At 39.1% G+C, this 26,231-nt stretch overlaps 1 long non-coding RNA gene across 1 annotated transcript in view; it reads right to left on the minus strand.

Moving 5' to 3' along the window:
* LOC140514930 (uncharacterized) overlaps positions 1 to 24,224 on the minus strand; it is a 40,190-nt gene extending 15,966 nt beyond the window's left edge. Inside the window, exons 1-2 of the long non-coding RNA XR_011970776.1 lie at positions 23,805 to 24,224; positions 18,174 to 18,228 (exon numbers count right to left, since the gene is read on the minus strand). This is a non-coding gene — a long non-coding RNA (uncharacterized lncRNA). The remainder of the gene's footprint in view (positions 1 to 18,173; positions 18,229 to 23,804) is intronic.
* Between the last annotated feature and the right edge of the window lie 2,007 nt (positions 24,225 to 26,231).

Here is a 26,231-nt window from a genome sequence, read left to right on the forward strand (position 1 = left end):
ATGATCTCATTAGTATGGGGAGCAAGTATATCTGAAAAGGAGAAAGGAGGTAAACCATGACAGAATGGGGTCATAAAAATTCAGGAGAGGAAAGAGCCTCTAGTAAGAGAGTATGATCAACCACATCAGAAAGTTCAAACAGGTCAAGAAGCGTGAGGACTGAGAAAAGGTCATAGATACAGCCATTTGAAGATCACCAATGATCTTGGAGAGAGAATTTTCAGTTGAAGGAAGTGGTCAGATTGCAAGGGGTTGAAAAATGAGTAAGACAGGAAGTGAAGGCAATGAATGGAGATCCTTTTTAAAGGAAATGGGCTATGAAAGGGAGAAAAGGCATAGGATGATATCTTGACAGTACATTTGGGTCAAGTAAAGGCTTTTTAAAAATTATTTTATTTGTTTTCAGTTTTCTACAATCACTTCTATATGTCTTATATTTTTTCCCCTCCCTCCCCCTCCTATCTCCTTCCATCACCCTTACCTCCCCAACACGGTATATAATCTTATATAAGTTCTACAAGTACATTCTTATTAAATACATTTTCACCTTAGTCATGTTGCATACAAGAATTAAAATGAGTGGGAGAAATCATAAAACAAAACAAAACATAACACAAGAGAAAATGGTCTGCTTCATTCTGCGATCCAATTCCATAGTTCTTTCTCTGAATGTGGAAGGCATTTTGCCTCAAGAGTCCATTAGGAATTGTTTAGGTCCTTGCATTGCTATGAAGGACCAAGTCTACCAGAAAAATTCCTCACACACTGTGGTTGTTGCTGTGTACAGGGTCCTCCTGGTTCTGCTCCTTTCACTCGGTATCAGATCATATAAGTCTTTCCAGGCCTCTCTGAAGTCTTCCTGTTCATCATTTCTCATGGCACAACAGTATTCCATTACATCGTTATACCACAACTTGTTCAACCATTCCCCAATTGATGGATATTCCCTCTGTTTCCAGGCCTTTTCCCATGTTTATGATCTCTTTGGGATACAGTCCTGGAAGTGATATTGCTGGGTCAAAGGATATGCACATTTTTGTAGCCCTTTGGGCATAGTTCCAAATTGCTCTCCAGAATGTTTGGATCAGCTCACAGCTCCACCAACAATGAATTAGTATTCCAACTCTCCCACATCTTCTCCAACATTTATCATCTTCCTGTTTTGTCATGTTAGCCAATCTGATAGGTGCGATGTAGTACCTTAGAATTGTTTTGACTTGCGTCTCTCTAATCAATAGTGAAGACTTTTTTTAAGGATTGGGGAGACATGTCCTATCCATAGGCAACAAGAATGGAGCTGGTAGATCCCAAGATTAAAAAGAGAAGAGTAGGGATGATTGTTGGGGTGAACTACAGAGGAAGGGAGAAGGGATGGGACCAAGGGTGAGCTCTTTATTACCTTTTGGGGGGAGAAATAGGGTCTTTTTCCCCATACATTTAATTTTCTCATTCCTCAGGTACCTAGAGATCTGATGAATCAACAAGCATTTATTAAACACCTTCAGTGTGCCAGAAAAATGGCTTGGTATAGAGACTAAAGAGCTGGCTCTGTAGTCATAATGATCTGAATTCAAATCCTACCTCTAACATATACTGTCACCCTGGGCATGTCACTTAACCACTATGTGCTACAGGCAACTACAATACTAAAAATTGCCTAGCAGGTACTCATTTGGATTGATAGAAGGGTTTCCTCAATGGGATGGCCCCATATCAACAACATCATAAGACCAGTCCCCCAAAAAGGTCCAGGTCCTAGAATATTTAGAAACTTACATCTGGTACTAAATCCTCCCCTGCCCTGCCCTGCCAAAAAAAAAAATATATCAGTATTGATTTCTGGGTACATTTACTCTAGTCTACTTACTTTTCCCATCTTTATTTTCATCACTGCTATTTCCCCTTCCTCAATAAGAATAATATATTCCTAGGGTGGTTGCCTGCTATGAGTGACGCACACCTCTTATGTAGTCAGAGTAGATGTGGACACTATTCTCACTCTCTGACTGGTTTTCTAATTCCAGCTTGCCCTCATACTAGCAAGTCTAGATTCCCTGGAAAGGACCACTACCCCATGGTTACCGTCAAACTCTCTCAGATTTCCAGTGTCCCCTGTTGTGGGGCAATACTCCCCCATTCATCACTTTTCCTGTCAAACTCTAACCGATGTGATTCCATTTACACAAAATTAACCACTCAAAATAATAATACTTTTAGATCTTAAATGTAACTATTTACTTCACAATAAAGCAAAAGAAATAATAATATCACAGGTAATCATCTATTAAAACAAATTCAGAAATAGCAAATACATCACAGTCTATATAAAAACCTGGATCATACTCTCCCACCAATACAGGCTCTCTTTAACATGGTTCTGAAATAATGTGCTTTCACCTCTCATATTTCTCTGAGTTCAATCTGGCTTCTCTCTTCCAAAAGGAAGAGAATGAATCCTAACTTAAAGTTAATAACCAAATTCCTGTCTTCTCTCTGTGACCATATATATCACATCTGTCTCCTTATCATAGCTGAACAGATCTGGTATTCATAAAAAGTTACCCAGTTCTCCATATAAACATCAGTGAAGTATTTTCTGTGTTCTGCATTCACTCTGCATTCAAGTTTGTCCCATTCAAAAATGAGCAATGAATATCTCTGAACTCTGAGTCAGAGTAATTGTTTCTCTTATGTCCCAGACAGTTGAATTATCAGACATCACTCCTCCCTTTCATAAGCATACTGGGACAATGTTCGAATCCAAATTCAATAGTTTTACCATCCTTCATGATAAAAAGAATTTGTCATAAAACTCTTTGCAAATCTTTTCTGCTGTTTGTTGACCTCTTTCTAGTTTCCTTCTAGAAACAGGATGAGATGACTTCACTTAATCAAGCCCTAACAAAGCTTTGCTAACATATTTTTTCCCTCCCCAGGGTCAAAATTTTTTTTTATGAGTATATATAACTCATAATTTTCTACTATCCTTCTCCATGAGATCTTATAAAGAGAGATTATATTTGAAATCTAAGTTTCCCTTTATTGCCATATCTCTGTGTTTGACAAGTAGGTCAATATTTAATTTTATTCAATTTTTATTCATTTTAATATTTTTATTTTTAAATTTTCATCGGTACCTTTTGTTTTTATACAACTCACATTTTTCAATATATCCCTCTTCCATCTCTGAGAATCTTCGATTATAATAAGACTTTTTTTAAAAAAAAAGAAAGAGGGATAAAAAACAGTTTAGCAAAACTAACTAACAAATAGAGCACCAAGTCTGATATTATTCGTAGGTGGGGCACTAGGAGTGCCTACCTCAGCAAAGGAGGGAGACAGATGCGTTCTCAGGTCTCTCCTTTGAGTCCTTACTTGGTCATCCTAGTTTCACCAGACTCAGGTTCAATAGTCTTATCCTTCTTTTTTCCATTTACATCATTGTGGTCACCATGAATGTTGTTTTCCTCTTTTTGCTTAATTCACTTTCAATAAATATTTATTAAACACTATTCTAGGTGCTAGGAGAGATAAAAAAGGATAAAGAAGATACAGTACCTGTCCTCACAGATCTTGTAGTCTATATCATATGTACACATGTAATGTGTGTACTTATGTGCACATAGATATGTTTACCATATAACTATACTTTACATATATTACATATAATATCACATGACCATATATTTATAAATAATATACCTACTGTATAATCATATTATAGTATATTGCCATGATTTAATATAATTATCTAATTAGATCATATACCTAATTAGATAATTACAATGTGCAATAAATTCACTAGAGAGGAGCTGAGGCAACCTCCACATGATGTTTGAGGGTTGAAGACCACTGCCAGCAAGAAAGAGTCAAGGAAAAATTCATGAAACCACTTGTGGCATTTGAGTTGGGTTTTAAAGAAGGGGGAAGAATTTATAGGGCAAGAAGCAGGAGGAAGGGTACTATAGGACCAAGGGACAGTGTGAGCAAAGACTTCACAGGCATGAAACCTTCAGGCATGTCTGAGGCACAGGGAATATAGGAGTCCAATTTGACTGGGGCATGAAGAGGCTTAAAAGAAGAATAACACAGCACCACAGAAGAAAGTTGTTTTCAGATTACAAGTAGCCCAGAATGCCAAACAAAGAAATTTGGCCTCCAGTTAACCAGTATTGAAGATTTGGGAACAAAAGAGTGGTGGGACTGGATTTATGCCTGAGAAATTGCATATGGCGTATTTATGAAGGGTATTGTGGAAGGGAAAGGTTGTGGAGTTGAAGCGATCTATTAGGAAGTTATTACCTCCAAGGATTGCTGTGAGGATTAAATGAGATAATATTTGTATAGTATTTAGCACAGTGCCTGGAACATAGTAAACAACACAGAAATGTTTATTATTATTACTATTTCAGTTGTCTGAATAGATAGTAATAAGGCAATAGCAGTGGGACTAGAAAGGAAGGGACAGTTGTGAGAGCTATTCCGGAGGTGGAACTGACAAGACTTGGTAAATGATTGGATAGGAGAGGTGAGTGAGAAAAGAGTTTGGAAGACTCTTTCAAACATGAAAGACTATGTGAAATGGTGGCTCCACTGATGAAAGTAGCTATGGGATATAAATTTTGATAATTATATTTTCATAAAATTGGTTTCCCTTATAATTCTGGTTTTTTAAACATATGATTCTAAAAGAGGGTCCATAGGATTCACCATACTGTAGCTAAAGATGTCCCGAACACACAAAAAGGTGAAGAATTCCTGATATAGTCCAGCCATTTCATTTCACAGATAAGTGAGATGAGACCCCAAGATATTATCACACCATTATAGATTTAGAACTGGAAAGAGGTACATCTACTCTTAAATTCTCTTTTTTAGAAATGAAGAAATTAAGGAGAGGTGCCTACTGCCTTGCTCAAGGTCACATAGCTAGTCAGTATCAGAGGTAGAAACTGAACACAAATCCTCTGAATCAGAGCCAGTATTCTTTCCAATTTACCATGACTTACCCAAGACCATACAGGTAAGCAGAACAGGGATGTGAACCCAAGTCCTCTGAATCTAAATCCAGTGCTCTTTCTACAGCAGCACAATCCCTTCTCAGCTCCACACTCTATCCCTGTCCTGAAACTGCCAGCTCAAAAGTCAACAATGTCCTTGGAATTGCTAGATCTAATGACCTTCTTGATCTACATGCAGCCTCATCTGCAGATAGAGTATAAGATACTTGAGGACAGGTATAGTTTTTCATTCTGTTTTTCTGTCCCCAGAACCTAGCAAAGGACACTGTATACAATATGCGCTTAATCACTATTTATTGAACTGCTTATTCAATCATTTACTACAATACTTCAAAGACAGATGATGTGTCATTATGAAGGGCTCCTTCCATTAGTGCAGATTGTAATTCCTCCATATTTTTGTATTGGGTGTCAACAGAATGCTGAAGCCAAAAAAAAAAAATCTATCCATGGTCAACTTTCTAGTGACGAACCTCTTGGAACTTAAGTAGGCAGGTCCCTGATAACAGATACATCCTTTTTTTATTATTATTATTTCCCCTTATTTATTTATTCATTCATTCATTCACTCATTCATTAATTCATTCATTCATTTATTTAACTTTTAACATTCATTTTCACAAAATTTTGGGTTCCAAATTTTCTCCCCTTTTGTCCCCTCCCCCACCCCAAAACACCAAGCATTCTAATTGCCCCTATCACCAATGTGCTCTCTCTTCTATCATCCCTCTCTGCCTTTGTCTCTATCTTCTCTTTTGTCCTGTAGGGCCAAATAACTTTCTATACCCCTTTACCTGTATTTCTTATTTCCTAGTGGCAAGAACAGTACTCGACAGTTGTTCCTAAAACTTTGAGTTCCAACTTCCCTCCCTCCCCACCCCTTCCCTTTAGAAGGCAAGCAAATCAATATAGGCCAAATCTGTGTAGTTTTGCAAATGACTTCCATAATAGTCGTGTTGTATAAGATTAACTATATTTCCCTCCATCCAATCCTGTCCCCCATTGCTTCTATTCTCTCTTTTGATCCTGTCCCTCCCCAAGAGTGTCGACTTCTAATTGCTCCCTCCTCCCCATGCCCTCCCTTCCATCATCCCCCCCACCCTGCTTATCCCCTTATCCCCACTTTCCTGTATTGTGAGATAGGTTTTCATACCAAAATGAGTGTGCATTTTATTCCTTCCTTTAGTCGAATGTGATGAGAATAAACTTCATGTTTTTCTCTCACCTCCTCTCTTTATCCCTCCACTAATAAGTCTTTTTTTGCTTGCCTCTTTTATGAGAGATAATTTACCCCATTCCATTTCTCCCTTTCTCCTCCCAGTATATTTCTCTCTCACTGCTTGATTTCATTTTTTTAAGATATGATCCCATCCTCTTCAATTCACTCTGTACACTCTGTCTCTATGTGTGTGTGCATGTGTGTGTGCATATGTGTATGTGTAATCCCACCCAGTACCCAGATACTGAATAGTTTCAAGAGTTACAAATATTGTCTTTCCATGTTGGAATGTAAACAGTTCAACTTTAGTTAAGTCCCTTATGACTTCTCTTTACTGTTTACCTTTTCTTGCTTCTCTTCATTCTTGTGTTTGAAAGTCAAATTTTCTTTTCAACTCTGGTGTTTTCATCAAGAATGCTTGAAAGTCCCCAATTTCATTGAAAGACAATTTTGTCCCCTGAAGTATTATACTCAGTTTTGCTGGGTAGGTGATTCTTGGTTTTAGTCCTAGTTCCTTTGACTTCTGGAATATACTATTCCATGCCCTTCGATCCCTTAATGTAGAAGCTGCTAGATCTTGTGTTATCCTGATTGTATTTCCACAATACTTGAATCGTTTCTTTCTAGCTACTTGCAATATTTTCTCCTTGACCTGGGAACTCTGGAATTTGGCCACAATGTTTCTAGGAGTTTCTCTTTTTGGATCTCTTTCAGGCGGTGATCAGTGGATTCCTTGAATACTTATTTTGCCCTCTGGTTCTAGAATCTCAGGGCAGTTTTCCTTGATAATTTCATGAAAGATGATGTCTAGGCTCTTTTTTTGATCATGGCTTTCAGGTAGTCCCATAATTTTTAAATTGTCTCTCCTGGATCTTTTTTCCAGGTCAGTTGTTTTTCCAATGAGATATTTCACATGATCTTCCATTTTTTCATTCTTTTGGTTTTGTTTTGTGATTTCTTGGTTTCTCATAAAGTCATTGGCCTCCACCTGTTCCATTCTAATTTTGAAAGAACTATTTTCTTCAGTGAGCTTTTGAAGCTCCTTTTCCATTTGGCTAATTCTGCTTTTGAAAGCATTCTTCTGCTCATTGGCTTTTTGAACCTCTTTTGCCAATTGAGTTAGCCTATTTTTCAAGGTGTTATTTTCTTCAGCATTTTTTTGGGTCTCCTTTAGCAGGGTGTTTACTTGTTTTTCATGCTTTACTTGCATGTCTCTCATTTCTCTTCCCAGTTTTTCCTCCACCTCTCTAACTTGATTTTCAAAATCCTTTTTGAGCTCTTCCATGGCCTGAGCCCATTGAGTGGGCTGGGATACAGAAGCCTTGACTTCTGTGTCTTTCCCTGATGGTAAGCATTGTTCTTCCTCGTCAGAAAAGAAGGGAGGATATACCTGTTCACCAAGAAAGTAACCTTCTATAATCTTATATTTTTTCCCTTTTCTGGGCATTTTCCCAGCCAGTGACTTGACTTCTGAATTTTCTCTTCACACCCACTTCGCCTCCAGATCCCAACAGATACATCCTTAGTCCATCACTGATCTACTCAACCTTCCCCTGAAAAATTACCCTCTGTTTTGTATATGTTATATATGTGCATGTTATTGCTCAAAAACAATGTAAGCTCCCAGAGGGTAGGGGCTATTTTAATTCTGTTTGTCTATTCTCAGCACCTAGCATGATAGCTCACACATAGTAGGCACTTAATAAATGCCTGTTGAGTTCTTCTATGTTAGAGGTTCTTGATCTAAGGAAACTCAAAGCATTCCAGCTCTCACTGATTGGCCAATAACAGGTCCCAGCCCAAGACTCACTCGTTCATGGTTTGGGTTTTGATGGCTCAAAGTGAATGTAAATAGCAATTGTTTTTGTTCTGGCCAGAAATCCTAAGGGTCTTCCCCACCCAAAGTGATTCTTTTGGGTAATCAAACTAGGCCATCTTTTGCCTCAGTTCTCACCTAGCCTTGAATCACTGAATGGGTGTTGCTTCAGACAAAGTGAGAATTGAGAAAGACTTAGCTTAAAAAAGCCAAGATCTCCTCCTGCATCTGGGGCCATAGCCAGTTGTCTTGTCCAATTCCTTGCTACTGGACTCTGATGACTCTGGAGGAGAAAGTAAGGCTGATGATTTTGCACCGTCCTGCCTCACTTAAATCTATTTACTTGCAAGTCAAGACATAATTTTCCTGTTGTCACTGGTCTTCTTTGAGAATGAAGGACAAACAGAAACAATCTTAGCCTGGGATCTGTAACCTTTTCTTTTTAAATTTTGATAACTATATTTCAATATAAATGATTTTTTATTCTTATGTAAATGAGATGCTATTTGTAAAGAACTTAGCACAAAATGTAGTAAATACTATATAAATGTTAAGCTATCATCATTATTATTTTTTAATTTTTATTATATTCTTTGCATTTAAATCTATTATTCTGAGAAGGGATCCATAGGCTTCACCAAAATGCCAAAGGGGTCTAGGACAACAAAAAGTCAGAAACCTGTTTCTCTATGTCCGTCTGACTTGATGGACTGTGTCAGAGCTTTTTCCTTGGACTCAGCCTTCAAAAATGGAGTCACCTCCACTGTAGCATGAATTATCTGAGAAATCTTTCCATTACGTAAGTCCTAATAGGGGGAAGAGTTAACTTTACAAACCACCTGGCTGAGTGACCTTTCTCCTTTGCTCTAAAATGGTGGAAGCACTCTCTTTTCACCAGCAGGAAGCTGATCGCTCCGTCTGGACTCATCTAAGACTACCCAAACTATCTGAGTTATGGAGAGCTATTTGTGCCAGGGGAAGTAGCCTGGATTAGCCAGTGACTATTAAGTAGTTGAAATGTAAACCCCCACTGTGGTGTCCTGCTAGAAGGAGCTGGATGTTACCCAGGAAACTTGAGAAACGTTTAACCCAAGGAGCACATTGGAGTTTTGGATAAAGACTGAATGCTTTTTAAAAAGAAACAAGAAGGGAAACAGAAACAAACAAAATAAAATAAAACAGCTCAGGCCCTGAAACCCAGCTCTTAGGTTGATCTGTGTCTTTTTTGCTGCTGTCTGACAGGAAGAATTTTGCTGAGTCAGTTTAAGGGAACTGTAGGGGTTGAACCTAGATCTTTGAGAGCATCCTGGGATGAATGAAAGTAACAGGGACTGGTTTGCAAAGGAGAAACTGGAAGGAAAAGTTTTATAGGTATGATGTGGCAGACCTGAGACTCCAAAGGTCTGGCTCTAAAGCCTATGCATTATTCCATACCCTAGAGCAGTAAATGGGTTTAGAAACCAGGTGGAGATGAGGCTTCCCGCATCTCTAATGAGATGCTTCAGACAGCTCCCTAAGGTGAATGAGGGTCTTAGAGCTGCCAGTGGGCATGAAGGGAGAAAATAAGAGGCTATCGATCTTGGAGGGTTGGATTTTTGTCCCTTTCCTGAGTTTGTGTTGTCTAGGGTTTGGGTGGCCAGATGACCATTGACCTTGGAACTTGATGGTATTCTTGGATTCTTCATCATCATTATCATCATAGTATACACATAGTGCTCTAAGGTTTGCAATGCACTTTGCTTACATGATCTCACTGATTCTCAGCATAACCTTGTGAAGTAGCGGATATTATCATCCTCATTTTACAGAAGAGGAAACAGAGCTTAAGTAGCTCATTTAGGGGCAGCTAGAGGGTGCGGTGGATTACAGCTCCAGGTCTGGAGTCAGGAAAACTCATCTTTCTGAGTTCAAATCTAGCCTCAGACACTTACAAGCTGTGTGACCCTGGGCAAGTCACTTCACCCTGTTTGTCTCAGTTTTCTCATTTATAAAATGAGCTGGAGAAGGAAATGGCAAAACACTCCAATATCTTTGCCAAGAAAATCCCAAGTCGGATCATGGAGGGATGGTCACAATTGAAACCACTGAACAACAGCTCAACTAGGGTGGCAGAACTGGTCAGTGTCTCAGGCAGAATTATGAACTTGGGTCTTCCTGACTATAAATTCAGCAGTCTATTCACTATTTTGTTGTTATTGTTTAGTCGTTTCAGTGTGTCCAACTCTACGTGACACCATTTGGGGACTTCTTGACAAAGATACTGGAGGAGTTTGCCGTTTCCTTTTCCATCTCATTTTACAGATGAGGAAATTGAAGCAACAAAGGTTAAGTCACTTGCCCAGGGTCACACAGCTAGAAGTATCTGAGGCCAGATTTGAACTCATGAAGATGAGTCTTCCTGATTCTAAACCCAGTGCTCTATTCAGTATATTACTTAACAGATATATATGTATATACATGTATGTATGTATGTATGTATGTATGTAATGTGTATGTGTGTGTATATATGTGTACATACATACATATACACACATATATGCCTATATGTATGTACATATGTATATACACACACACATAAATATGTACTACACTGCCTTAACAAATCTCAACTGGGTCCTCACTGCTGAATGCTTTATTCTTCCATAACTGACTATCACACTCTCCACTGGGACTTTTCCAAATTGCAGTATGATGCAATTCAATTCAATTCCACAAACATTTGTTAAGTGCCTATTATATGCCATGCACTGTGCTAAACACAGGGGATACAAATAAGAGAAGAAAAGACAGCCTCTGTCCCCAAGGGGCTTACAATCTAAAGGGGTAAGACAGTACAGAAAAGGAAGCTGGAAAGAGGCAGGGGAGATACCGGACAGTACCCAGCGTTGGGGGCATATTGTTCAGTGGAGCTGAAAAAGCTGTGGTGTAGTAGAAAGAACCCTGAATTTGGAATCAGAAGACAGGCTCAAATCTCAACTCTGCCTCTGAGGTTAGCCTTGGGCAAGCAGCTTGATTCTTGGGTCCTCAGTTTTATCATCTGTAAAATGATGAGGTCGGATTGGAAGACTATTCAGCTCCCTTCCGTGGCCTCCTCAAGCCCCTAAGTCCACTTCTTTTCTATCTCAATAGATGATATCACCTCTTACTTAACTGAGAAAAATAAGACTCTTTTGTAAGCTCCCTCTTTCCTGTTCCAAACTTTGAACCCTTCAACATCATCTCTCATTCTCCCCTCCTTTGCTCTGGAAGAGACAACTCCTTTTGCTAACATCAAACCTTCTATTAGGTTCCCTCGCTCCCTTCCCTCCTGTCTTCTCCCTGTCTTGTCTCCTCAGCCAGACCCTTCCATTTAGTTTCATTTTCTCCTTAGCCAGTGTCTCCTTTCCTTCTACTTACTAATATACATTATATACTAATATACTTACTAATATAGACTAATATACTTATGGTCTCCCCCATCTCAAAAAAATCCTTCCTTCGCTCTAACTTTAATATCTTTTCAAACTGTCATCCTATATCTCTTTTTTCCCTTTCTCAGCCAAGCTCTTAGATGGCGTTGTGTGCATTCTTTGTTTCTTTCTTTACCTGCCTCTAACTCTCTAATTCATCCCTTGAAATCTGGCTTTCAAACTCACCACAACTAAAATTGCCCTCTCCAGAGTTATCAGTGGTCTTTTAACTTGTAAATCACCTAGTCTTTTTTCTGCAGTTCTCTTGATGCTAGACCATGGCATTTTTTATACCACTGACCAAAACCTTCTTCTGATGAAAACATTTCCTCCTTTGATTTCTATAACATTGTTCCATCGTGATTCACCCCTACCTGAATGACTACTCAGTCTCATTTACTGAGTCATCCCCTTAATGTGGTTATCTTATAAGGTCCCATTCTGAGCCTTTGTTCCTTTCTCCCAACACTCTCTCTTAGTGATCTCAGCTCCCATGGCCTCAACTGTCATCTCTAATGGGATTCCCAAATCTATATATCTAGCACTAATATCATATAGCTAATCAATAGGCACTTAATAAATACCTACTATGCGCCAAACACCATGCTAGGCTGCTAGGAACTGACATCAGAGGTGAGGGGTAGTGGGCATTGATAAAAGAGGGTAACAATATATACAGAATTTAAGTAAACAAAAGGGAGAAGATCAGGAACAACTTCATGTACAAAGTAGTACTTAAGCTCACTCTAAAAGGAAGAGGTACTATGAGGAGAAATGAAGAGGAAGAGCATTCCAGATTTGGGAAAGGTCTAGGACAAAGACATGGAAATGGGAGATCAAGTACTAGGTATCATGAGTAGTAAGAAGGTCCACAGCTAGACTACTGCTACAACTACTACTACTACCACCACCACCACTACTACAATTACTCCTCCTCCTCCTCTACTGTAGAAGTAGTAGTAGTAGTAATAGTAGGAGTAGTGGGGAAGGAGTAATTGCAGTAATAGCAGTGATAGTTGTAGTGGTTGTGGTGGTAGTAGTAGAGGAGGAGGAATAGTAGTAATTGTAGCAGTAGTATAGGAGTACTACTAGTACTAATAAAAGTACTAGTAGTAAGTGTATGAAGGGGAGTAATAAATAAGGAAGCTGGAAAGGTGGGGTGGAACCAAGTTGTGAAGGGTTCTAAAAGCTAAACCAAGGAGTTTATAATTGATTCTAAAGACAATAGAGAGATACTGAGGTTAGGGACTATATGATTGACATGGTTAAGACTATGCTAAAGGAAAATCTTTGATGCGTGTGTGGAAGATGGATGGGAGCAGGGAGAGGATTAACGAAGAGGGAACAGTTAAGGAGTCAAAGTAATCGTTTGGGGAAGAGGTGATGATGGCTTGAGCTAAGGTGGTGACTGTGTGAATAATGACAAGGAGTCAGATGTGGGAGATTTTGTGGAAAAAGAAACATTAAATTAGGCAACTTATTGAATATGTGGGGGGAGAAAAAGGGAGGCTTCCGGGAGAATGCCAAAGCTGCAGCTCTGAAAGAGTTAGGAGGTTGTTTCCCTCAGGGGCAATAGAGATGTTCAGGAGAGGATGGGTTTGGGGGAAAAGATGTGGAGTTCCACTTTAGACATATTGAGTTTGAGATAGAGTTAAGAGGCAGGGCTGGGACTCAAAGCCAGGTCCTGATTCCCAATCCAGTCCTCCTCCCACATCCCCAGGATTCTATGAACATCATACTAGTTGAATTTTTCATTCAGGCAATACCAATTTGCCAAAGTCTTCATCAAAGTTGAGGCCTCACCCCCAAAGTGTGATATTACTTTTTGTCAGTTCCCAAAGGCCCCCAAGCACCATCATCTGTATCAAATCTCCCTCCAGCATTTTATATTACCAGACGGTTTTTTTTCCAATCCCTTTTACTAGCAAAGCTCTCCCCCACTCTCAGGCTTCATTCAGGTCAATGGTGTGTCATATAGGTGGCTTTAGCTGGAGCCCTCACCAAATCCTCACCCACTCTTGCTCGGATCAGGTCTGCTCAATAATCCTCACTGGGGATGTTCCATTCTGCCAACCCTGCCTCTAAGGACTTCTTTGGACTCTTATCCCAAACCTCTAATCAAGGGCTGCAGCCCTGGAATGTTCACTCTACTAGAGGCTTTATTGGGTCTCACCTTGTTTCCATGGAAACCTAGGCTGGCTGCCTCTTTGTCAATGGCAGCTTTAAAAAGTTAATTTTCACCTTCCTCAGGTTCTAACTCTTAACTCTTGAAAGCTAAGGATGACTTGATGGAATACAGGAGCTGTAACTGAACCAAAGACCTCTGGCTCATTTGGCTCCCTGTGGAGGAAAGGAAAGGGAAGGAAGAGGACCCCAAAATTATATACTATATTCATTAAGCAGGTATTGATTCCAGGGTACATAAGAGATCAACCAGTTCTCTGAAAACCTTTGCAGGATCTTTGATGAACATGAAAAAGCTCTGGACCTGGAATCAAGGTTGTGGGGTTAAGAACCTGTCATTAATATTCACTAGCTATGAGACCTTGGGCAAATCAGTTCAGACTCCTTTCTTCATCTGCAAAATGGATGATGATACTTATGCTGCCTTCCTCATATGAGGCAGCTCTGATTCTTTGTGGAGTTATAAGTTATGTGCACTAATTAATAGTGTGTCCCAGACATTAGTCTAGAGGTTCAAATAGGTATAGGAGCTCATAAAAAAAAAACCTTGGAACCTAGTTGGTCACTCCCTTGTTTTGGGGCACCCTGCCACTTGGATACCAGGCAAAAGCTGCAAGAATTAGTTTCAAGATTGCCTAGTGAAGATGTTCAACTACAGAAAAAGAACTGATAAATAGAATCCATAGTGTGATTTTGCATGTGTGTGTGCATGTGTGTTCATGTGCATGTGTGTTTGTGTGTGTATGTGTGTGTGTGCGTGTGTGTGTGTGAAATGGTGGCCTTCTCTAGTGTGGGGTAGGAGGGAGACAGTTTAGAGTTTAAAATGTAACAAAAAATTAATTTAATTTTTGAAAATATTCTCTAGGGTCAGAAAAATAAGAGATGATGGTATTTTATGGGTCTGTCTTTTCAACTGCCATCTTGTGCCTTGTAGAATGATAAAAGAGTCTTGCATGTTTGATTTTTCAGGAGGAGGAGACCTGTGTCTTACTTTTATCTACCTTACCATGGCAGGGAAACCCTCCTCTCATGCATGAATGCATAAAATGCACTGTGCACAAAGCCTAAGGGGCATAGATAGCATTGAGTGAATCAAGAATAAGGAAAGACCACCTAACCACAGGCAAGCAGGATAGTATAGCCAGGTCCACATTACCACAAATAATGAATCCCTTAAAGTGGTCACATTAATTCAACAATGCATATACCACTGCTGGAACCAATGACCATGTTTTATATAATCATAACTTCAAATAGTGCAAATTCAAATTCTTCAGGCAATTTATTATTTGCACTAATAGGGACCTAGCTGTAGAGTGGAAAGAACATGAGTTTAAGAGTGAGAGGACTTTTGTTTGAATTTCTGTCTCTGCTGTTTATTAGCTGTGTGATTTTGGGCATTTCAAATACCCTCTCTGAGTTTCAAATTCTCATCTATAAAAATGAGAGAATTGGATGAGGTGATCTTTAAGGTCCTTTCCAGCAAGAAATTCATGATCCAACTCCTCTGCATTTTTTCTTTCTCTGCTTTGAGAACAAAGCAGCTCTGATTCTTTTTCTAGTGCCTTCATAACCTGAGCATATGTTGTTGACTGTTACATATTTTCTTCAGTGACCAGACAAATGTTAGCCCTCAATAGGGCAGAGAAATATTTCTCTTCTCTGTGGTTCATGGGTTCATGTTGGTTGTTCAAGGCTGACTTTGAATGTTTCACAATGAAGCTAATTTTTTTTGGCTGGAAATTTGGAACTTTTTTGGAAATAGACACAAAGAATCCCGGATTAGATGTTACCCTGGCTAACTATGATGGGGAAGGAATGTGCAGTGTTGTTATTGCAGTTTCCAAAGAATTATAGATCTTGGACTTTTCTATTACCTCCATAACTAGGGAGTACTTGCCATACAAGGGCAAAAAGGCTCAATAAAAATGGAGCCTAGGATATTTCCTATATTGGTTATCTTTACTAATGCTACCCATACACCTATTAGTCTTCAGCCACTGACACTGGGTTAATTTGGGGCCTCTCTCAATAATAATTTCCCTGCTTCATTTCATCCAACTTGGAAGAGCCATCTAATAGTTCACCATGTTTCCCTTAGGGTTTTCAGCTCCCCTGCAAGCACTCAGGTTAACAATATATTATACGACCCCAGGTCCACTCTGATCTGACCTCTGTAGAGGTAAAAGGCAAAAAATGAACAGATTCTTTGACTCCAAATTCATTGGGTTTTTTCTATTCTTCTACTTGCAGTAGACACATGGTAATTTGGGACTAAAGTTCAGAAGAGAAATTAGGGCTGGATTTATCTTTTTAACAGTTGTTTGCATAAACATGTTAATGGAACCCAAGGAGGTAGAGATGCTACCAAAAGAAAGGGGGAAAAGAGGGAAGAGAAGAGATCTTAAGACAGAGCCTGAGGAAGGGGCAGAAGTAGGTTACATCAGTGTCATTGAGGGAGATCACATAATATGTGCTTTGAATTAATTGAATTAGATTGAGGCAAAATGACCTGATAGCTGGTAAAAACACAGTGATGAACATTGGAATGGAGTAAAATAGACTAAAGACAGGAACCTCATAAAGGCTGCTAAGGGAGGGTCTTAGAAGAAAAACTAGGGAATAAGGAGTACATATGTCAACTCCTCTTCCTGATGCCCTGTGTTGGGAGATATGAAAGAAGCATCCAGTATTGGATATGGTTTCCAGTATCTTTTTGGAAAGAGCCAGCTTTCTGTGAATCTGAGAAGATGGAAAGATTGTGAAAAGAATGGATTCAGCTAACAGAGAAGTTAATGAGAAACTGAGAATTTTGGAGGACACAATGGAAAAGGAGATTGGAAGAGGAAAAGGGATAAGGGAGTATGATAAAGTTCAGCAGGGAGAAGACGAGAGTTTAGGACAAATAGGAGAAGAGGATTTCACCTCAGAAAGATGATGGCTTTGAACCACAGGGTTCAGGGGTAGTAGAAAGGATAAAAGTGCTAGCCATATGTTGGGGTCTCCAACTTCCAGGGCCCTGTGCTGATGGTGAAAGACGATGGTGCAAATGTTCTCTCTCCAGATCCTAGGGAGCTGTCAGTGGTAGTGGTGGTAGCATGGAATCTAACGGAGGTAACCATCCCATGAATGATAAATTCTAGAGCTATGACAAGAACCAAAATCTTATTCTTAGTCCCATAGTAGGGAATTCTGCTCTTCTCTCTTCTGAAATTCAGAGCATTTGTTCTTCTTTAGTCCTATAGGACGTCTCCAGTTTTCCATGATTTTTCTGAAGTCATTAACTTGGGTTCAAATCCTGCCTCTGACTCATACTGTCCATGTGACCTTGGGCAAGTCTCTTAAAATTGAAGTGACATGAGAAATTCTATAGGGCTATAAGTTGTAGAACAGATAGGGATCTACCCTGAAAATGAGAGTTTCCTATACCACATAGACACATACATACGTATGTATGTATATACATACAAATATATCTCTGTAGCCATGAATATATTATATATATATATATATATATATATCCATGAATTTGATAAAAGTATGATTATTCTATTTTATAGTTGAGAAAACTGTAACAAGGAAACATAGAGATGAAATGGGATAGTTAGCAAGTAGTAGGAGCAGCACCATACCAACTCTCATTTAATCTATCATACCCTTCCAAAATAGCAAGGATAGAAAGCAAGTAGTAAGATTGACCATCCTGGGAAATACCCTTTGATCTGACACTATGGTATTTCTTCCAAGCTGATTCATCATGGCAGTCCAGCCTGACTTGCAATTAAAAGAGCTGAGAGGAGGAAGATTTCATGATTTGCTGACTCCTACATCCTATGTCACACTGGAAAGAATCTTCTTCCAGACTTTGGTGTACCCATTTCTCCTCTTTTCTATGAGTGTCACATTTTAGGAAAGGTATTGCTTCTCTGACACTCCCTTTTGAAACCATGAATTTTAAGGTTCCTTCCATTCCCAAAGGTTCCATAGGGTAGAGCCTTTCCAGTTACCCCCAGATATCCTTTACCATCCCTGGACTTAACTATGTATTAAGGAGGAAGCAAAAGAATATGGTGTAGGTATGACAGTGCTATGGAAAGAAACATTAGGGAGATCGTGGATCAGGAGAAAAGGGTGTCTGTCTGAGATCTAGCACTCTTTGTTCCCAGTTCCAGGTCAGACATACATGGTCAGGAGATAGTGAAGTGAATGTTTGCCTATTAATAAGAACCCAAATGAAGGCCTTAATATTACATGGGAAGATAAAAAATAAAAATAAGGACAGGAAACAAGACCTACTGGCCTGTAGGCTTCTCCCCCCCGTCCTCCTCCCATAATCCCAGTATAACCCCCCAAAGCCCAAGGGAAAGGGAAAAGATAAGGAAGAGATATAACCCATCCTCTATCCTTGGGGAGTGTCACATAGTAGACAGAGTTCTGTACTTAGACACAGAAAGTTGAGTTAAAATCCCATCTGTGAAACTTACTGGTTATGAGGTCTTGGGCAAGTCCCTTAATCTCACCAACATTCCGTTTCTTCACCTGCAAAATGGGAGTGTGAATAATGCCTTTACTATCTACCCCTTAGAACTTTTCTTTGCTTTGTTTTTTTCCTATTCAGAGATCAGACAAGAGTGGACCTGGGAGTAAATAAAACCAATATGTTAGCCTTAGTACTTGCAAGGGAATTGAAAGCCCTACAGGGAACATGAACCTCATATTCCCATTAGACATTTCCTCTGAGTATGATCATTTGTATGAAGAACTCTGAAAATCTTAAGGCCCTGTGTCAATGCCAGTTATTATTGTGGTTCCTCATTGCTATTCTCATTTTGTTTTTCTCATCTGAGGCAGGCAGCTAGATGGCAAAGTAGATAGAGCATTGGACCTGGAGTTCGAATCCTGCTTCAGACACTAGGTGTTTAACTCTGGGCAAGTCACTTTACTTCTGTTTTGTAATTTCTTGGTTTCTCATAAAGTCATTAGCTAATATCTGTTCCATTCTAATTTTTAAAGAACTATTTTCTTCAATGAGCTTTTGAACCTCCTTTTCCATTTGCTAATTCTGCTTTTTAAAGACTTCTTCTCCTCATTGGATTTTTGTATCTCTTTTGCATTTGGGTTTGTCTATTTTTAAAGGTATTATTTTCTTCAGCATTTTTTGGTCTCCTTTAGCAAGCTGTTGACTTGCTTTTCATGGTTTTCTTGCATCATTCTCATTTCTCTTCCTAGTTTTTTCTCCACCTCTCTTACTAGAGTTTTCAAAATTGTTTTTGAGCTCTTCCGTGGCCTGAGACCATTCCATATTTATTTTGGATGTTTTGCATGCAGAAGCCTTGACTTTTAGGTCTTTCTCTAAAGACCTAAATTGTTCCTCCTCATCCAAAAGGATGGAAGAAAATACCTGCTCACCAAGAAAGTAACATTCTATTGTCTTATTCTTTTTCTCTTTTTGGGGCATTTCCCCAGCCAGTTATTTGACATTTGAGTTTTTTGTCAGGTCCAAGCTCAGGGCTGAGACTCAGATCAGCTCCTCAATTCCCCCAGGAGCTCTAGGTGGAGGGCTCCAAGAATGGAAGCTGCAGCTGCTGGGGTTCAGACCATGCTCCCCTCTCCTGGGTGACTGAGCCCTCCCACTGACCTTTGAAGCTGTCTATTGCATTTGTAGTTTGAGTAATCTGGGAATTGCTGCTGCCAGTGGCTTCCTGAAGTCTGTTCAAGGTCCTGTCCCTACCACATTGGGTTGCGCTCTGCACTTTCTGGGCTGCACTATATGCGCTCTGTGCTTCCTCAATTCACTTTATTTCTGTCTTTCATACCTCCCAAGGTTATTGTGATAATCAAATGAGATAATATCTGTAAAGTTCTTTGCAAACATTAAAGCATGACCCCACTTGTTTTCTTGGTGAAGATACTGGAGTTGTTTGCCATTTCCTTCTCCAGCTCATTTTACAGATGAGGAACCTGAGGCAAACAGGGTTAAATGACATGCCAAGGATCACACAGCTAGTAAGTGTCTGAGACTAATGAAAGATGAATCTTCCTGATTCCAATCCTGGCACTTTATCCACTGTGCTACCTAGCTGCCCATATATAAGCGCTAACTATAATTATGATTATTATCTTATTTTCCATGGAATTCAAATAGGAACCAGAGTTGGGATAAGTAACTATATTATTATAGCTCTTTTAAGTTGACTATTCAGCAAATCACTGCGCAGGTGATTAAAATGGCTGCTTTTTGTAAGTCAATAAAAGTATTGGGCTGTAAACTCATCTTCTATATAGGTTCACCAAATATCCTTAGTACAACTACAGGAGTATGCAGGACGAGGTCAAACAAGGTGAGATACTTCATCTTATTCACAGTGGCTTGGACTTTTTCTAGGTCTCTATATTTTGAGAGCGTTTCCTTCCTGGTAGAACAGGGGTTATGAGCATTCACTAAATTGACATGTTCTTAGAGTTTAGTACATAGTAGATTCTTAGTAAGTGTTTTTTGGGTAACCTTTAACATATAGTCAACATACATATAATATATATGTTTATGTCATAAACCAAGTCATTGTAATAATAATAACTGACAATGAAAAATACCACTCTTTTAAAACAAAATTTCAAATAAATAAAAATGGAACCAGGAGAATGATTTCTGTAATAGTGGCAATATTATGAAGGGGAAAAATATAAAAGACTTAGATGTTCTGATCAACACAATGACCAACAGTAATTCCAGACTACCCAAGATGAAACATGCTCCCCACCTTCTGACAGAGATCTGATAAACTCAGTGTCCTGATGGACACATATTTTTTTTTTTTTGCACATGAACGATGCAAGAACTTTTTTGCTTGAATTGACATGTTTATAATAGGAATTTTGTTTATTTTGTTTTCCCAGCTATGGGGGTGAGGAGGGAAGAGAGGGGGAGAAGGAAATAATCTAGATCTGAAAACAAAATTTAAATTAAATAAATAAATATACTTCTAAATTTTTATGAGTCAATATTGTGTCTTTATGACTGAGGTCAGCAGTTTCATAGGTAGCGATTCTACAATTCCGGCGTAGTTTATTGGTTGACTTTTCAAGGATGTGTAAGGGTTCATATTTGTAGCACAGTTGATTATCTACTAGTTTTTGAAGGATGGAGTGGGGTTTGGGTTCATTTCTCCCTACATGACAGTGCTGCCCATTCACGTGCTGCCTGTAACCTTAGCATTCTAAGCTTTAGAGCCACAGTAGTACTTAGGCTAAGAGCAATGGTGCCCTATGGCAGAAACCAAGGGTGAGATTGGAATCCTTATGTGTGTTCATCCTTTGTTGCTGAAAAAGACCTTGCCATCAGAGAAATAATGGCATGACTTGCACTTGACTTTTGTTTTGAGTGAGGGAGGGCTTGTGCAGGTCACCAGCCTCACTTCTCCTCAAGAGCCATCTGAATCCAGTGACCAGATATTCATCAGGATGACTGGAGATGACCCAGGATGAGGCAATTGGGGTTAAGTGACTTGTCCAAGGTCACACAGCTATAGTGAGTGTCAAGTGTCTGAGGTGAGATTTGAACTCAGGTCCGCCTGGCTCCTGACTCCTGACGCCGCACTGGTGCTCTATCCACTGCACCACCTAGCTGCCCCTGGGCTCCGTATACTAGGACACTATTTCATAACCTATTTTGTCTCATTGAACCCTTTGACAGTCTGATGAAGTCTATGCACCCTTTTCAGAAAAAGGTTTTTAAATAATTGAAGGAAATGCTCATTTTTAGAGGTTAGTGAAAATAAAGATGTATTTTTTTTTCCCCAATCAAGTTCACAGACCTTCAGAAATCTATCCAGGGATTCCATCTGAACTTGAATTATAGATTTTAGGCACCATCTGATTTAAACCACTAATTTCATAGATAACAAATATCAGAATGCAAGACCACTAATACTTTTACCTCTGTTTTCTTTGGTGAAATAGAGATCTAAATGAAAACAGAATTTAAAATGGGGTTTGTTCACTCAGGTACACCATAACACAAAGAAAATGGTGAGATTAACACCTACCAAAAGCATTATTCTTCTATATAAAAAAATAAACAAGCCACTGTCAACTGCCCACGGTTTCTCTTGATTTCAGCTCTAATAGAGCATTCTCAGACCTTGAAAACCTTCTAGATGTGCTCCACTGAGTTTGAGTTCACATAGCTACAATTACTTACATGATTCAGACAAGTAAAGATAGACTTAGAATAGAAGGTGTGTATGAATGATTATGTATTTACAGCTACAATCTTTCTTTTTATTTAGTGTATCCTAAGCACTTAGCACAGTGCCTAGCTCATAGTAGGTACTTAATATTTATTGGAATGAATTGGCTCTATGGAGCCTGGTCCTGGAATGGAGATCTAGGGGAGAAATGGAGAGAATTGTTCCTGTTTTCCCCCACCCATTCAATCACAGAATATTAGAGCTGGAAGAAATTTTGTCTGTAACTAGCCTCATTCCTCATTTTACCATGGAGTCAACTGAGCATCATAAAGGTTCTAGATTAGGCAACAATGCCAAGATGCGAGTCTCATACCTTAAGATATGTCTGCTAAATTGTCAGATCTTTGAAAGGAGGTGACAGAAGGGAACATTCTACAGAAGCATCTTGTTTACTCCTAACATATTCTGTGGTAACTGCTTCACCTTTCCTCCTACATCTTCATTATAGAGGGCACAAGTCCCTAGCTACTTTATCAACTGGAGTCAAACCATTCTGATGGAATAGGAAGAGTTGTAGAACCAAAGTAAGGGGACCTGTCTTCCCGTTCTAACTCTGCCACTGTGTGACTTTGGAGAAGATGCTTGACCTCTCTGGATGCAATTTCCTCATCTCTAAAATGAGGAAGATGAACTGGATAATCTCTAAGGTCCCTTTTAGCTTTAAATATTCCACAGTTCTACAGCTGCCCTAAAAGATCTAGCCAGATTTGCCATCCCTTGTTTTCCATCTCTCCTATACTCCCATCCTGTCCTCTTCTCTCCTCCATTCCATTTTCAATTCAGTTTGGTCCTACGAATACATACTGTATACATAGGACTCTGATGGGTACTGGGGGAGAGACAAAATTTAGTGAAGACAAAGTCCCTGCTTTCAAAGAGGTCTAAACTCTTAAGACGAAAAAGACAAAGAGTAGATAACTTTAATGCATAATAAATAATAAATAGGGGCAGCTAGGTGACGCAGTGGATAGAGTGCTGGGCCTGGAGTCAGGAAGACTCATCTTCCTGAGTTTAAATCTGGCCCCAGACACTTACTAGCTGTGTGAACCTGGGCAAATCACTTAACTCTGCCTCAGTTTCCTCCTCTGTAAAATGAGCTGGAGAAGGAAATGTCAAACCACTCTAGTATCTTTGCCAAGAAAACTCCAAATGGGATCATGAAGAGTCAGACATGATTGAAACAACTGAACAGCACAACAGCAAACAATAAATGAATCTCTAACTGCCAAGAGGAGCTCATGATTAAGTTCAGGCATGGGAAAAGTCTTTATGGTTATGGTGACATTCATATGAAGTTTAAGCTCTCCAGCCTGGCTAAAGGTACCATAAGGAAGTACCTTCTGTAGAAACCTACCTCTTTTTTTCTTTCAAGCCATCATATGTAAAGTAAAAAGCCTATCTAGGGTTCCCCGTAATGCGATGATCTGTGGGTGTGTACATGTCTATATTTTATGTTCCATTTAGTTTAAAAATTACACATATATACATGTGTATATATATATGTTCATGTTCCACTTTGTAAAAAAATTATGTAAATATAGAATATATATAAATCTATATTTCAAATACATAAAATATATTCTTAAAATATAATACATCCATATATATTTTATGAAATGGAACATAAACTAAGTCTAGAGGTATCTTCTCAAGACTGATGGAAACAACACCATCTCTTTCTCCATCCACATAGATCTCTTTCTCTGGGCTCCCTGTGGCTCTACTGAGCACTGAGTCTCTCTTTTACTAACCATATACATAATGACCAAGTTGAAATCAGTGTTATTGGCCATTGGGATATGGGTACGCATTTTAGATAACAGTACAAATAAAGTAAAAATATTAGAGAAATCAAAAGTCCTTCACCTTTCCACCTTCAACTGCCAAGGCTAGTCTACTCCCTAAAGCCAAAATCGAAGTTTAAAGAGTTTTTGACTTGCAGCAGAATCAGGAAAGAGTTGTTGGTTCATCTGAGGTCCCTCATCATATCTGGTCAGAGGTCATCATCTTTCTCTCCTGGGTCCTGCTTAGTCATGACTCCATGTCCCACTCCAATGACTCCCATCAGCCTCTGTGCAGTCACATCACCAGATCTCTTCTTCAGCCACCTGGAACTTCTTGGCAGCCTTCTCTTCTTCTTGGAAGTCTATTTATACCCAAGGGTATGCTGTGTGTTTTGTCCATGTTCCTGTCCAAAGTTCCCTTTACCCACAGAATTCAAAGAAGTCTTTCCCAGTCATCAGGAAAAGATTTCCAAGTCCTGAATTTTCAGGGCAACTCCTGTGAGGCTGTCAAGGTGGGTTTCACAGCGGAGAGATGAAAAAAAAGGAGAAAAAAAGAAAAGAAAGACGATTTCAGACATCATGAGTGAATGCTAATGTACAGAGAGGAAATCATGTTTATTGGATAACCTGAAAAAGTACATGGAGAGAAAAAATGTGAAGTATTCAAAAAAACAGAATGGTATTAGACCATAGATTAGATCAGGGGTTCTTAATTAAATTGAGTGTCTGTGAACTTGTTTATTAAAAATATATTTTTGATAACCATTTCAATATAACTGGCTTCCTTTGTAATCGATCCTATGTATTTTGTGTTATGCATTTAAAAACATTATTCTGAGATCCATAGTCTTCACCAGATGGCCAAAGGGGTCCAGAACACACACACACACACACACACACACACACACACACACACACACGTTAAGAACTCCCTGGATCAGAGCGACATGAAGGTCAAGCAAAGATGTTGAACTTTGCTTAAAGCCAAAAGGTAGCCGCTGAAAATTCGTGGAAGAGTGTTATGAAAAGCTCTATGAACAAAGAATATGTCAGGCCCCAAGGTGAGGGAAGTCCTGGAGAGAAGGGCTCATGAGAATAGGAAGATAAACATGTTCGAGGACATTGCAGGCTTGGACTAAAGTGATGGTACTAGGACAGATGGAGAGACTGTACAGAGATGACAGGACTAAGAGAAAAGAGTGAGGGAGACAGAGACTACGTTGGGGTCTTTGCATCCTGTAACAGCTTCCTAAATTTTTCCCCTTCACGACATATGTAGAGTTTTTTAATTGAACAATAATTTATTAGGCAACATGCTTTAGTGGAAAAGTACTGGCCCTGGGGGGGGGAGGGGCATAGAGCTGGATATGAGTCCTAGATCATTCATAATAAATTATTAACTTATTGGCTTACTGACTGACTGGCAGAAAAAAATAAGATGATATTTGTAAAATGTTTTGCAGATTTTACACGCACCTAGGTGGCATAGTGGATCTAGGCCGGGAATCAGGAAAACCTGAGTTCAAATTTGACCTCAGACACTTCATAGCTGTGTGACACTGGGCAAGCCACTTAACCTTATTTGCCTCAGTTTCCTCAACTGTAAAATGAGCTGGAGAAGGAAAGAGAAAACCACTCAGTATCTTCATCAAGAAAATCCCAAATGGGATCATGGAGAGTCAGACACAGTTAAAAATCAACTTGCAAACGTAAATACTTTGCGAAGCTCCTTGTGAATGTTTATCATTACCAAATCACATTTTATGATTCTTCTGTTTGTTACATGAACAAAAACATACAAGCTGCTTCTAATAAAAAAAACCTGAAACTAATTTTGGTTATATGGTTTCAGGGGAAAAAATACAAAAGAAAGCAGTGGGAGCACTGTGGGGAAGGTTTGTTTATTTGAATGTCATTGAAAAAGGGAGAATAAGTGACCACTAGGTGGCGCCATAATTCAATAAATCCCAATACACCTAACTCTGTTCTGCACTTAAAAGTACTAGCAAACACCAAAGACCAAAAACAGAGGTACTTTTTACGATACTATCAATTTTCTTAATCAGCGTGAATTTTATATAATATCCTATATTTATCAGCATATTTGCTTGTCTTTCAACATAACGAATGTCCCTTATACTCCTGAGAATGGAAGTACTTTAAAGACAGAGACTATCTCCTTCTCTATGAGTTAATGTCTAGCACAATGCCGGGCACTTGATAAATGTTTGCATCCTTATGTGACCTCCCTGCCCCAAGTTTTCTCCTATTCAGCTGCCAAAGTAGTTTTCAGAAAGTTCAGGTCTGACCACGTCACTCTCCTACTCAGTCAATTCCATTGCCTTCCTGTCACCTCTAGGTAATCAAATATAAAGTCTTCTGTTTAGCTTTTTTTAAAAAATTATTTATTTGATTTTTAATTTATTGACTAAAGCGTTTCCATAACATAATATAACAAAAAAAAGGTGATTGCTCATGAAACTGCAAATCTATTACGTACAACTTGCTA

The sequence above is a fragment of the Notamacropus eugenii genome, chromosome 7 (assembly GCF_028372415.1).
Source record: "Notamacropus eugenii isolate mMacEug1 chromosome 7, mMacEug1.pri_v2, whole genome shotgun sequence".
Lineage (NCBI taxonomy): Eukaryota > Metazoa > Chordata > Mammalia > Diprotodontia > Macropodidae > Notamacropus > Notamacropus eugenii.